The following is a 14,949-nucleotide window of genomic DNA, read 5'->3' on the forward strand; positions in this document are numbered from 1 at the left end:
TCTGCAGAGGGACAGAGGTGGTGAAATGTAAATGGGTATCTGGGGAATAGGGAAAAGCTCTCAGGGACAACTCTGTGCAAAGGAAAAGTACGAAATTCATCACTGACACACGCCCATTTTTATTTAACTACCTTCTCTGTTTTAGGACCAGATCTGCTAGTATTTGCTTTTTCTTTTGACAAGGTTCGCGTCACAGATTCAACGCAGCATTTTATATTCAAATATATATGCCTTCAGGAAATATGGCATAAACACATCATTACTTCAGCAAACATGAGTGTCTGTTTATTGACAACAGGTCAAATGATGTTAAAAAAAAAAAAGGAAAAATTGTATCATACAGGCATTTACAGTGCCTGTGAACCAAGAACACAAAAGAAAAAAAGAAAAAAAAAAAAAAAAAGAGAAAAAAGCAGAATGGATTTGAACTAAAACATACTAAACTGAACTAAATAATGCTAAACAATTTTCCAAAGCTCTTCTCTCTGGGTTTTTGACATTCTGAACTCAAACCATTCTAACATATTTGCAATGAACAGAAGAAATCTGCAAGATCAGAATATTTTTATTTAGAACTTTGCTCAGAAGTCTGTCTCAGAAAATAAGCGGTAAATGTGTAACTTTTTCATTGGGCAAAAAAGGATAATTTAGTACTTCTAAAACACAGAATCTGTGGTGGTTTTAAAATCAGAGCAGTTCTGCTCCAGGGATCAAACTAAAAAGATTGTCCTACAACTGTTTTGACTGTGGATATCCATTTAATTACCAACAACTCTCTGACAACCTCAACCACACCGAGAAACATGGTCTGGATAAAATATTTCCCAAACAGTGCAGTGGGAGTGACACCTTGCAGAAGAGAGAGAGTACGCAGGACAGTCAGGACTGCCTCGTCTTTTTTCATTAAGTATCTGGTATTTTTTATTTATCTGTTTTGTTTCATGAAGTGAGCAACTCAGATTTAGATCAGATCCCATTCCTTAGTCGCTTTGAACTACTGTGAAAAGCAAAATCTCCATTCCAGCGTTCCATGCCCACACACTCACCAGGCCCCCCAAGCGCTCCCTTGCATTTAGAGCATAACAGCGCCGGCACAGCCCACGCCCGCACACCAACTAACCGCTTCCCCAAAACCACTGCATAAAACAGGGAAGCAAATTCACATTGTGGAGATCTACATAATGAAAACTGACAGCTAGGGACAGGCACTTGATGATTGCAGTTTAAGCTGAAGGAAAGACCGTTCTGAGGCATTTCAATTGACTTCTGAAATATCTCTAGGGTAGGAGCGTAGAAAATGAGCTCAACCACTGAACTTCAGTAAAAGCTCTCCATTATTTAAAAGCATTAGACGTGGAGGACAAAAAAATTAATAAAGCTTGGCTTTGCAGAGATCTCTCTCTTGGGAACAACTGATTTTCATACTAACATAATGCATGTTCCAGTTGATGTTTTTCCCACAGTTAGATATTCCTAAATACTTTCTCTTGTGGCTGTTTGGGTGTTTAATATGCTGAGAACTACTGCTGGGCTAGAAACTGAACGGCCTACTTTCGGGATTTTTGGAGGCTTACGAGGTTAAATTTTGAACTCTTTGGCCTGTTATAACTAACTGTGGGAGAGGAAGGAACAGAGAACCTTTGCTTCCAACTTTGCTTCACAAACTTTGCTTCCACAGGAAGCCAGACAAAAGATTTATGCCTAAGGATGTAAAAGCAAAAAAAAAAGTTCAAGAACACTTTATGTGGGCACGTATGTTTACAGGAAATGTTAATTCAAACATTTTCAAGCAAGGTATTTTAAATCCTGCAGGAAATTTTAAATAAATAAGGGAATGCTCAAGTACAACTCACATGCAGACTCATTTTGGGTTTCTTATGCAGCAGTCTAACAAGTGGACATGGGGGATGCTGAAGAGCAATTACACCAGCAGGGGTAAAACTGATGGCACCTCCAACCAGATTTTATTTTCAGCTTTAAAATGCCACTCAGGATTGAAAACCACTACAGACAACTAGAGAGTGCAGCCCAAAAGTAAAAACATCTACCTGGGCACATTTTAAACAGTTAAAGCAAAGACCTATGGCATGTACATGATTCCAAGTGCTGAAGCTTTTTCCATTAGCAGGGCATTCTTGCACCACGTGTTGCTGACACCTAATCACAAAATATTTCATCCCACGATTACGGCAGTCTAGCCAATCTAACTAAGCTTGGTTAAGTTTTTCAAACACTCATGAAGGGACATATCAGCTTTGAACTGCAGCTGTTTAATTGGAACTACTGCAGTTTACTACTGAACTACAGCACTGAATTTTACTGCACTTGAACTAGCAGTAGTAAAAGAAATCAAGATGAATTGATTCTAGAATTAAAAAAAAAATAAACTAAGGTAAGGGCTACCCAAGTAATTTTTATATTTTAAAGATGAGATAGGAAAAATAATAGATATAGGAAAGATTGTAGGATTCCCCTCTTTACAAGTGGGGGGAAAAAACAAACATGCTGGTAAAACCTGCTTGGTATCACAGTGCAAAGAGACACTACGGGTACCACAGATGAGCACAACACTGTTCTGTGAGCATACGATGACTTCTACCTGGACTAAAAGAAATACAATGGAGTAAGAGAAGAAGTGAGATCACACACGTTGAGACAAAATCCAAGAACCTGGAAACTCATAATCAGAAATGACTGTGAAGAGTTTCAGTGTATCAGCTAATTAGAAGCTGACCAAACTGTTAAGGTGATGCAGCAGCAGGAGACCCCAGTGAGATCAGTTATCCATGGCCCCAGCGAAGACCTTATGTGGAAATGTGGTGTCCATTCCCAGCTGGATGTTTTCAACAAAGATGGACTTAAAGCCATACATATACACAGAGTCAGAGAAGAACTATCAGGATTATCAGAAGAAAAACTAGTATTTGCAAGAGGAGCACGGCTTATTCAGCCCGAGCTGAGTGAGGGCATGATCACTAGCTAGAAACAGGAAAGAGGAAAAAGAAATCTTTCCAGTAGAAAGCGATGCAGGTGTAAAGCCTAATGAGCAGGAAGCTGAAAGGAGGCTGGTATCTATGATCCACAGAGATTCTCAAAACCATACTCCACAGGAGCTGCAGTAGGGAAGGCTTTCAAATCGAAGGTAAAGGTATGAATGTGCTGTACAACAGTGTGTAATGGCAGTGACGCAGAAAATCCCTTCCAGACCCATGTCAGTCCTCCAAGTTGAAAAAACTGAAGCGAGCCTGGGTTTTGGTTTGTTGGGGTTTTTTTTATATACTTATTCAGAAGCAGACTAACCAAAAGAGGAAAAAAGACAAAAATCAACATGATTAACATAATAACATTTTAGATTTTCTTAGTGGTAGTTTCTCCATAAAGATCTACGTATTCTGTACATGTTCAAGGAAAATATTTTTAAAAGACATAGATACGTAGGGAGTTGCTGTGCACAGATGCAAAACCTGCAGATTTCCATTTGTACACAGAGTCTTACTCTATAAAAAAACAGATTAATTGAAAGAAAGTTGATGAAAATCTAAACAGAGACATGACTATTCACAAGCAATTAAACAGAAATTTTGTTTGAAGTCGGATGACCGCAGCCATGTCAATGCCACCCTTGGAGTTTTAACTAAAGGATTATCTTGGCTTTACAGTATGAAGGAATAGTCATGAGAAAAGTGGGTGTTTTTTTGTTAATACAATGACTTTGATTTTCAGTAACTTAAGTGATAAGAGAGAAAAATGCATAATTCTTCTGCTAATGACTGGCTCCAAATAAGAAATCATGCACCACGACTGCTTGTTTTCCATGTGCTTGCTAATGAAACTTGCCTCTATTTTCCTTGTCTGACAGTGAAAGATGCACACTTTTGCTTCACCTCAAACAAAAAAATTGAGGAACTGCAGTATTACAAGATGTATATCTCAACACACAAGTGGACATCAAAGCACTTGCCACACATTGTTTTTAAGAATATTCTGATTGTAGCATTCCGTATCATAAAGCAGAAATGTGCATTACCATAATCACTGGTTTGAGATTGCTAATTGCATAACAGTCAGCATTTCAAATCAATTATACAATTTAAAAAAAAAAAAAGTTAGTCAAAAGAGGTAGCAAATGTTATTTCTAAAATAAGGTGAATTTTAAGAGAAAGGTTACCTAAAAACATCATAAAATGTATAGGTAATACTTCTGAGACCAGTGCAGAGAGTACAAATGTTTCACATTTGCATTACGTAGTAATACAGGTAACAACTCACTGTTTTTCGGGATAATGTAAAAATAGCACAGCAATGAGACAACTCAAAATATTTGTAAATTACAAGTATTTCTCTTTATACAGGGCTATTGTAAGATTTTGCAACATTACAATGAATTTTTTTTTATCTGTGTTTTATTTAATGCTATACTAACATGCCTACTAGTCAAACAGCTTTATTCCTCATGTTACGGGTTTTGAAATTGCAACCATACTCAAGCCATGGCAATATAACAGCAGTGAATGTTGCTGTAACACCCCCAGATTTGCCTGCTATACTATTTTACATTTTTCCTCATATGGTGGCCAAAGAAAATTAGTGCAAAATTTTCACACTGACGTAAGATTTTATAACTGTATGCGGCACCATGCATTCCCAATAGCCTCCAGAGTTTCTATTCTGTCACACAGAACAAGATTCAAACTTCTTTGAACTACTACAAATATTTACTAGTTTGGGCAAAAGACTTACTTGTGTGTGCTCACTGTAATCATAGTAAAGGAAAAAGTAAAGAACCATTTTTCTTATTTTTATTGAAAAGTCTGTAGCAAGTACAAAGATGTTCCCTAAATTCTGGAGCACAGTGCAGCAACAACTGTGCAAAGCCACTTAAAATTATTTGCACAGATCAACACAGAAGCATCTTCCATATTAATATCTCCATTGAATTTTGAAACAACCAGCAGACCTCTTCTTTGTAGTCTGTGGCAGTTATTTACAACTCTAATATCTAAATATCTAAAATGCTAAATTCAATTAGCTGTGCGCCCCCATCCCTTTTTTAAAAAAAAAATCATTAATTTTTACAAATGTCCACAACATTCACAAGATAAGCAAACCAAGGCGGCCCCACACTGAGCCTGCTTTGGGACAAGGAGACATTGCCGACTGAAGCACCATGTCATTTTGCTTAAAATGCTGGCATTCAGACGTGTCTTCCAGAAATTTATCTATTTGTGCCTGTGCAGGTGTGCACACGGAGTTTCAAACATCCCTTTTATTCCGGCCTTGGGTCAACAGGATATTAAAAACCACAATCCACGTAGCAACTTTTACATTCTCCTGACACCACGACATATTTCAATGATGTTTATTTAGGAAGAGATTTTATATCAGAGATTGCCAAGTGGCAGAAAAACGACCAGCACAGATATCAGCTCAAAATACTAGGACAGTAACTGAAAGCTGTTCAACAACTACAGTTAGTGAAGTTCATCTTTTTTTCTCCCACCTACTGCAAGATAAGCTATAGAGACCCAGGATGTGTGCATGTACATCACCTACTGCATCAGGTCACCTTGCAATAACCAGAAAATCTGAGAGTCAAATCTTAACTGCTGATTTATGATAGCGCTAGAATGGTCTTTTCTATAGCACCCCATGGTGCAAGAGCTTAAGAAGGTTACTTACTTTCACAAAAGTGGTAGACATTTTAGTCACTTCCTACATTAAACATGTTATCTCTGCATGCTTAACTGAATAAAACCCCAGCTGAAACACTGAGCCTCCACTTAAAAAATAAAAATCATGTTACTGTAACTCAGGAATTCCTAATTTTAGTTTTCCCTAGGTACCATCATCACAGAAAGAATAGTAATGTACAATACTAATGGAAGTGGCAGGTGTAGGAGTGACATTTAACTGTCTAAACAACCTCTTCCTTCAACAGGAAAGAGGTAGATAACTAGATTTTCTGTATACTATGCTGACATTCATGCCACTGGTTTGAAACTACATTTTAGTATCCATTTATTTAGGAATAGCAGCTGTATTCAGGCACCCTGGAAACTCTCTGCTAAATGAAAATACCTGAAATCCTCTTCCCTGAAATGCAAGACATCCCCTGTCTTCTCACAAAACTGAAAAAATCCCCGTAAGATCAAGTAAAAGAATCTACCATTTGGAAAATGAGCAAGACTGAACAGGACAAACTCCAGGAGTGAGAGCACAGAAAATGTTTGCAGAAGTCATACACCAACAGGCAAGGAGAGGTACACCTAGCATTTAGACTGCTACAGTTAGTAACAGAAACCAACAGTGTTTTCATTTTAGTTTGCTTTTTATTCTGCTCCTACAGCTGTAAGCAGCTTCACTTTTAATAGAATTGGTACAAATCTTCTCTTTTACCTTAAAAAAAAAAAAAAATCATCCAGTGGACCACCATTTGCAGATGCCAAGTTACTTAAATAATTAAAACACACTTTACAAAGGCTCCAAAATCCATAATTTCATGCATTTTACTTTTCCTCGTGGTTCCTTAAAAGCAAGGACAACAGAGAAAAGATAATTCTACATTATTTATGGATACTTCAAACAAAATCCCTGTATAGTCAGCTTCTTATTCAAAAGCTAAAAAACCTAGCTAAAAATCCACTAGTGCTGTGGCTCAAAACTGAAAAGGCAAGCACGCCAGGGAGACACATCCAAGTCTGACATCTGGCTCTTTCGTGATCAATCCAGAATAGTAAGGAGCTACTGCCTGCCAAGTATTTGGAAGATATTTTTTTCCTAGCCTGTTATCAACATTAAGATTTAGAGGTCAAGCTGTACCTTGATCACTGAAACAGCAGAGGCAGAGTGTGTCCAATGCAAGTTTTGAAGAGCCTTTAGCTGCTTACATGTAAGAAAAAAATACACATCAAAAGCACAAAAATTGTAGTTGAGTTAAAGTGAGAACAGGACTGATGGTTCAGCAAGCCCACGATACAGCTAACTAAGAAATAATTCCCACAATTCAGTTTAGATTTCCAAAATCTCAAATTATTTTTATTTTCAACCACAACCAAATACATTCAGTTTTCAGGTAGAATGTCCTTCATCACCCCATTTTCAAGCCACTGATCCCACTACTGCCAATATTAAATTTATGGTCCAATTTGCAGTCATATTCTCTTTATCAGGTATTACCATGCCCTTTCAAATCATCCTACGTCAGACCTTCCTGACACTCATGCAACTCCTACAGCATTCAGTAGGTTGGCAGGCACACAGCAGCAAAGGCATTTAGGAAACAATGCTATGTGTGGAGTCCTAAAAGCGCAACCCAGCTCCCACTCTCCTGGCTCTGCAGGAATAACAGCAGCACAAAACAGTAAAAGCCTATTTTTAACTATAAAGCAAGCCAACATGACTAAACATACAAAGAGAGCAGACCTACAAAATAGCATGACATCATTTTTATGAAATCATTCTTCAGAGAAGGGGAAAAAAAAAGCTTTAATCCTTTTTTCTTCCTTGCAAAGTCACAGTTTGGAGTCAAGCTATAAACTAATCAATCCTACCCAGTCAGTGTGTCCAAATGACCCAGTGCAAAGCACCTACGCTCTTAAGCAAGCATGCTGACAGGCTGCAGTCAGAAAAAATTAGGCCATATTTATAGGCTGAGTAAAAGAAATCACAGGTTGAGAAATGCGACCACTGTGTTATTGTCTGGGTTTACAGTGTGGCTCCTGGCTGTCCGTATAACTCTGAAGATCAGGTAACTGCACCTACTAGGAGGATGCATTACTGCCACCAAACATTGGCATTTGTCACCAGCCAGCCCTGGGACAGCTGAAATAAGTTATCTATAGGTAGAAAGTTACAAGTGCTACATGCAGACACTTTTTATAATTGCTGTAGCATTTGTTAGCTTATTAACAGATACTAAACGTAGCTATAATGTAATACTTCACACTACTTTGCACCCTAACTCACAAGCCTGCTTTTCCTCTGTTTTGAAAAGCAATTGGCTCTTGATCCAAGTCAAGAAACTAGGACTGAAAGAGAAGGCTGGTGTTAAACCAGTTTTCATATTCCCAGTCCAAAGAAGCATCATCTCCATTACAAGCTGCAAATGCCATGGAAGTATGCATATATCCGAGCTGAGTCGCAACCATCTTCATATTCAAGGCAAAAATCTTCACATATTGCCAAATGGTTCAGAGATTTCTGTTGGCATTTACAGTAGCCTATCTTCACTGGAACTCAGAAGATAAGTAAGTAAAAATCAGAAAGCCCTTCTGAATTAAAGGAGAGGCACTCACACTCCCACCCGCTACCCAGCAAAGGGACCACAAAGCACAGGAACTACTGGAATTTGTAGCAGATAAATTATTTGATGGCTTTTTAAGGCACTCTAGACAGACTTTGATAGGAATGGTGTATTACAGGAGACATCAACTTGACTGACAATAACACAGGACTCAGGAAAGGCTAAAAAACTAGCCAGTCCAAGCTGTAATATTTTCCCCATTTAGGAAAATAATCTTTCACTTTTCATGAAAAGAGAACTAAACGTGCTGGGATTTTGTGCTCCAACATTTGCAATGGAGACCATGGATCTCAAAGACTGATGCCCTTACTTTTAGGTTTTTTGACCAGTTCAAAGTTTAGGCCAAGTAGAGAATGCCAGGTTAGCTAAATACTGTGAACTTGGTTCATGGTAGCAATCTTCACATCTGCACTGGGAACAACCCAAAAAGACAGATGAAGCCTTTTGGCCAAAGGCTGGACCCACATTTCTGTGTGTTACCATATACTGCTAGTCTAATAACCAAGTCCAGCATCACAAGTGTAAACTACAATAAACGCCTACACAAAATTTCATCCTATCCTGTAATTATTTCACCAAATGCAACTGTTTGCAATCCTTCATCTTTTCCAAGCAAAACCAAAAAGTAAAAAAATTTAAAATATTAAAAAAACCAGGTGGTAACTCATATCCACCCCGTATCTCACATATATTAGGCACTAGGTAGCAGCACTGTTTGGGTCAGGTACTATGTTAACATTGGGCTATTTACCTTTAACATCACCCACATAGAATTATTGCAATTTGTTGTCCTTCATCTGCCCTTCTAGTATCCCCACACAAACATGGGTTTAGGAAGGAATGGGAAACATTCCTATAAATTCCAGCTCCTGGGCACAGGATCAGCTTTCACAAGCAACCCACCGAGCGGAGACCACTTCAGTACAGTTTATTCTTCCTGTGGTTCTCAGCTGAATCACCACCATCTCAAAATGAACAGCAAAAAATACTACTGGCAATCTGACAAAACTGGAAGAGCCACCAACCACCCAGTACCCGGATACTGTATGAGTGCCAGTTACATTTCAGTAACAAATTGATGCATTGAGTACCCAGAGGTTAGAATCCAAAAAACCCTGTAGACCTGCAGGAGTCATCCCATGCTTCCTCTTGCACTACAGCTACCAAACTCTTTTAAATACAGTATTGAAAACTAAGTGTGATAGGTACAAGGTTATTTGGTCAAGGGTAAATCTCATTAATATTTCATTTTTCTCAAATTCTTAACATTAACTGTACTTATCATGCAGGGTCTTCACAGTCAGTAGTACTTCTCATGTTATTGTCAACATAGAACACTGGAAACACTGCTTCAGTACTGCCTTCACCTGCACAAACTGCTGAAATTTCCTATCAAGATTGGTGATGTTTTTTTTTTCCTAGTAGTATTACTTCTATTAATTTTTAAACTTAGAGAACACTATCAAGAACACATCAACAATAATAAGTGAAAATAATTAATAGTCTGGTTATCTATCTGCTGTTGCAACTAAGGTAACAAAAATGAAAATCAGACTTTAATACAATAATCCTGAGGTCCATAAAATCTTGTATTTCTTTCAGTCAGACAAAAATCACACCACTGTGTATTCATGAAAGGGTTAGCAAAATTAGTTCAGCTTTTCAAACATCAAGGATGCTGTTAAGGACTAATTTGTAGCAATCTAAAGCCTAGAATACACCAAGGAACAAAAAAATATCTAAAATATTTGAAGAAAAACTTTAAATGAGGTTTTTTAAAAAAAAAAAATTACACTTAAGAGTTTCCAGCACTGACACCATTCATTATCCCAGACAGCTGATGAGCTGAACACAGTTTAAATATTTATGCAATTCTGCTTTAGAAATCAGAAATCATGGTTCCTAATACTCGTATTGTTTTATCATATGCAGTTATCACTTGATATTTCATTGATTTTGCAGACAACCTGTAAAGTTATCAAGTATGAGCACTATTTTGCAGATGAACTTCAGGTCATCTCAGCAGCAGATACAGCACATGAGACACTTTCCCTCACTTTTACATCCTAGAGTATTAGCAGCAGCAACGGCAAAAACAACCAACACAACTGACAGCAGTTTCTAATCCTCTTATAAACTACATATTTCTTTGCATACCACTATCTGAGATTCCCTGCCTTTTATAATTAAAAATGAGATTTCAAAAAATCTAATTTACTTTGTCTTGCTGGAATATTTTTACAGGTCCATTTGCTAAACTGTTAAGTTTACATCACTTGGAAATCGCTTAAGCACCACTGTTTAAAACTCTTGAGCCAGTATTCTGCAAGGGAGTCCAAATATTTTGCAGGTGGAAGAATCAACTTGAGATACTGAGGCACAGAATTTCCTCAGATGACTCTGCTTGCTTTAGTTACAGTGGACTTCATGCTACTCTATGTGCATATTGTTAATTCCCTGATATTTTTAACCTATGCTACTTTGCACAACACAGTCTATTATCTTCTGCTTTTTAGAGCTTCTGTTATTCCTGTGTCTTTATTAAACTTGTAGAAACAAGAGCAAATCAACAGTACCTTAAAGGATTTAGGATTTTTGTTTCTTTTGACGTTTGCCTTTTTGGTTGCTTGGGATAGGTGTTTCTGTAATGGTTGGGTATCAGCAGCTCAATTTCAGCTGGATTTTCAACATGCCTGAAGATCAGGCAGAGTGCCTACAACTCAGTAATGATAAATAGTGTCAGTCTGTTGGCCTCAAAATAGCATTTTGGAAGCAGCTGACTTTCCTTTTCAGATTCACATCTGTACTCTGACTATGAACGACCCATTTCAGTGTGCACCATCATAAATATCACTTTGCAAGCACTCCAACACCACCACTAGGTCTGGCCACTTTGGACCATAAACCAGAACCTGTAATACTGATCATGCTAGTTTCCCAATTCTAATCATGAGGCCTGAACTTTTCCTACTTTATAAACTTGCTACACAAATTCCCTACTGTGAGATCTTCTATGGCAGCTGTCCATGTTACCTGAAAAAAATTTCAGCTACTTCTTAAGAAGGTAGAGAAAGCAGTTCTGTGCACACACACACACTACACATACAGATGGTGGCTTTTATGGTGTGGGGGGTTTTTGTTTGTTTTTCTCTTAAATATGTCGTGCAATCCCCAGGCCTTGAAACAGTAACAGAAAGATGGCAGGACATCTCCTACGTGCCAAGGATGCTTTCACTGCCATCTCTACAGGTCACTAATGCATTCACTGTCATTCCTATGAAATGACCCAAATTTTGCAATTTATAAGCTTTTGAGAAAATCGGCAGTTAAATGTTGTCCTGGAGAACAGGATTTTATCCAGGCTTTACCACAGATACCTGGTAGGATGCCAGGCAAGTCACTTAAAATCAACCTTTAAGATGATCATTAGTCTGTGGGTGCCTGCACTGGGCCAGTACACAGAAAACTGAAGTAACAAAATCCACACTTTGAACAATTCCTTAGGCCTAGCTATGCTGAGGAATAAACATCTTAAGTTCTCAAAATTCTGCCCTTACTTTTTGCCAAAGATTAGCTTTGGCATTGCTACATGAAAGCTTAAGATAATGCCACACACACACACACTTTAATGAATTGCATGAACACTGTAGTTACAAACACCTTAAAAAGATACAGAAGAAACAAAAATAATTAATGCTTTCATCTTCCGAGTAGGACTTGAATAGCACACCATAAACATAACCTGGCCTTCTGTGCAATTAAGTTAGTCCAAAATATCAAACAACTGTTCATTAAACCTGCACTATCCATCTTGAGATCAATCTTGTGGAATATAGGTGGACATGTAATTAAAGACTGTATCATAATGCATCTATGAAGAGGTGAAACACTATTCCTAATCACATGAAAAATCCACAACTCCTTTATTGGTCTTCAGGGAGGATTTTTTTTTTAAAATATACAAATCAAAAGGAAAGGAATAATCAGAAGGGGCCAAACCATAAATCCGGTTTCAGTAAGTGATAAAAATAAAGGTGCTTAACAACAACAGAAAAAAAAAATCTGTCAAGTCCCAGTGCAATGCAGTTCATTAACATGAACAAAATCACAACCATCAGCAACTACAGTAGCTAATAGGTTACTACCTAGCTGGAGTTCTTTTTCATGCATTTTTTTTTTTCCCAGAAAGAGGTATAAATACATGTGTATATATATATAAAAACATATAGGAGCTTACCAAGCATAGCCACCTGATCACATCACACCTCTCTTCCCCATATCTTATTAGTGCTGCATGATGCTCACTCAAAGGTCAAATAACTGTCCCAGATTACATTTATTGAGTTATAAGACAATATTGATGATCTCTTCCAGTAACAGAAAATCATGCTTATTCTGTGTAGTGCTAGGTTTCTTAGGAAAGCATACCAACCAACACTCTTGCTACACATCAAACTAAAATAACCATATTTGAACAATTACCACTCAAGACATTTCCTTAAAATACCACCCATTTCCTTCTCATTCCTGGGAGTGAGGGGGCCCATAGCACAGAGCCACAAATCTTTGTGTATTAAAATATGGTAAAAACAAGGCAAATATTTGACCTATTGCTTTCAATATTTTTCAGTAAATCAAGACAGGCCAAGCACATCAATGACTGCAGCACCTACGTGATCACTCAAGGACAGTCACTGTGCTGGCAGTGAAACGTATCCTTTATTAGAAGATTTTATTTCAATAATACCTGAAGTAAAAATGTAACTTACACTTTCTTAAAGGTTGTGCGTAAGTCATTTGAATGTACTCTGCAACTCATTATTATACAGGCATGAAAGAACTATGCATCTCAAGTCACATTTTTAAAAGCCATTATACCTGTCAGTAATTTTTTCAGTTGTTTTTTAAAAATTACCTTGAGTAAAGTCCCTACAAACCACACATACAAGGAAAAAGGAGAAATGAGATAGATAGATAACATTTTAGAAGGCCCGAGCCTACCGTGGGAACCTTCATGCACTCGACCTTCATGTGATTTTTTTCCCATAGCACAGGTACAAGATGTGATGTGTGAAGCTTCTCAAGAGATTGTTGTTTCAACATCCACAAAGCAGCATTTTTTGAAACATCACTCATCATTTTTGAAACATCAGTGTCCTGACATTTGAGATTAGGAAAATTATCATGAAAGCACTACAAAGGTAGCTGAGAGGACTATTAAAACGAGCAAGGACACAGCCAGACAGAATGAATGTACCAAAATAAATGAAATCTGGTGAAGTACGTGAAATACAAGAACTAAGCAGAACTACTCTGGCAACAATCCAGCTTTCAGTTCTCTGCCATCTTTCATCCAAAGCATACTTTTACTCCTTGTTTGGCAGATGACAACAGCTGTGCCTCAAGGAACATCACCCACAGATCAACACCACCTTCAGACAGGTATCTGTAGCACTGCTTCAAACTCTTCCAATTTACTAAATGAGGCATGTAGGACCAGTACACTCGATTGATGCTGCTCATTTTATTTCTTATATTAAATAATCTAGGAAATGCAACAGAATTTTTCACTTTTCCTCTGTTTTCACCATAATGATCACCAAACAGTTGATTTAAATCATGTTGCTCACTCCCTAAATAAACTAGTGTGAAATTAAGATTTAACAGTATCACTAAAATTCATTCACAGAATTTTGTGAAACCTTGCACACGAGATTTTTGCACTCAAATCCAGATTGTCCCAGCAAATTAAGCTGTGAGCCTCTCGGAGGGGATGTGACAGAAGTAATTAAGGCTCTCCCCTTGAAATAAGATCAAGGCAGATATCAATAAAAAATTCAGGATTCTGGGAACATATTAACATAAAAATGACTCATCACCAAAAATTATTAATTCAATAAGTTTTCCTTTTAGGCAAAGCAAGTCTGTAAACCTTGAAACTCCAAGCTTGCCTTCCCTCTCTACCAAGAATTCACATCTTTCAGTCCGATTTTCCATGCAAAATAACCTCTACCTGGAAAGCAAGCATGGAAAGTTTCATTGCCAAAGTGGTGTTTTTCGCTGAGCTACATCATGTCTTAACAGTTGCATTTTAAACTTCTATATAAACTCTAAACTAAATATTTTGTTCATGCAAAATCTGTAATTGCGTGGCAGCCCCATGGAAAATATGATTTCTTTCTCCTACATGTATGCGGACATTTCTTAAGGTAAACTAATTTTCTTGTAAAGCAATACCTTGACCCTTTCCCTTCTACTATTCCTACATTTTGGCCCAGAGAGTGAAATTTATCTCTGTGATTTAATTAACTCTAATACAAATACAATGTGACAGAGCTTGTAATGTAAAGTCTCTAAAATGCCAGGTTAATTTTTTTCTTTATCAATCAGCAAATACTTTATATCGGTTAGACTTGCTGTGTTACCAGAAGTAATCTAGAACTTTTCATCAAGATTCTTTGCAGAGCAGAAAGAGCAGGAGAAACCAACACATATACAGCTTTCTCATTCTATTCCTATTTGCAAATTGAAGGTATCCTATTCTACTTCAGTTTCTTCAGTACTTGACTGTCAGGAGGAAAGGAGAATTTTTTAAAAAAGGTTAAGTTCTAAATATTTCATCAACACCAAATGATTTGGTAACATGA

General features: G+C 37.4%; 1 protein-coding gene across 10 annotated transcripts in view; it reads right to left on the bottom strand.

Annotated features, from left to right (window-relative positions):
- The window catches only part of RAPGEF2 (Rap guanine nucleotide exchange factor 2), a 195,216-nt gene that overhangs the window by 54,777 nt on the left and 125,490 nt on the right, over window positions 1-14,949 (bottom strand). The window lies entirely within an intron of this gene.

The sequence above is a fragment of the Falco biarmicus genome, chromosome 1 (assembly GCF_023638135.1).
Source record: "Falco biarmicus isolate bFalBia1 chromosome 1, bFalBia1.pri, whole genome shotgun sequence".
Classification (NCBI taxonomy): Eukaryota; Metazoa; Chordata; class Aves; order Falconiformes; family Falconidae; genus Falco; species Falco biarmicus.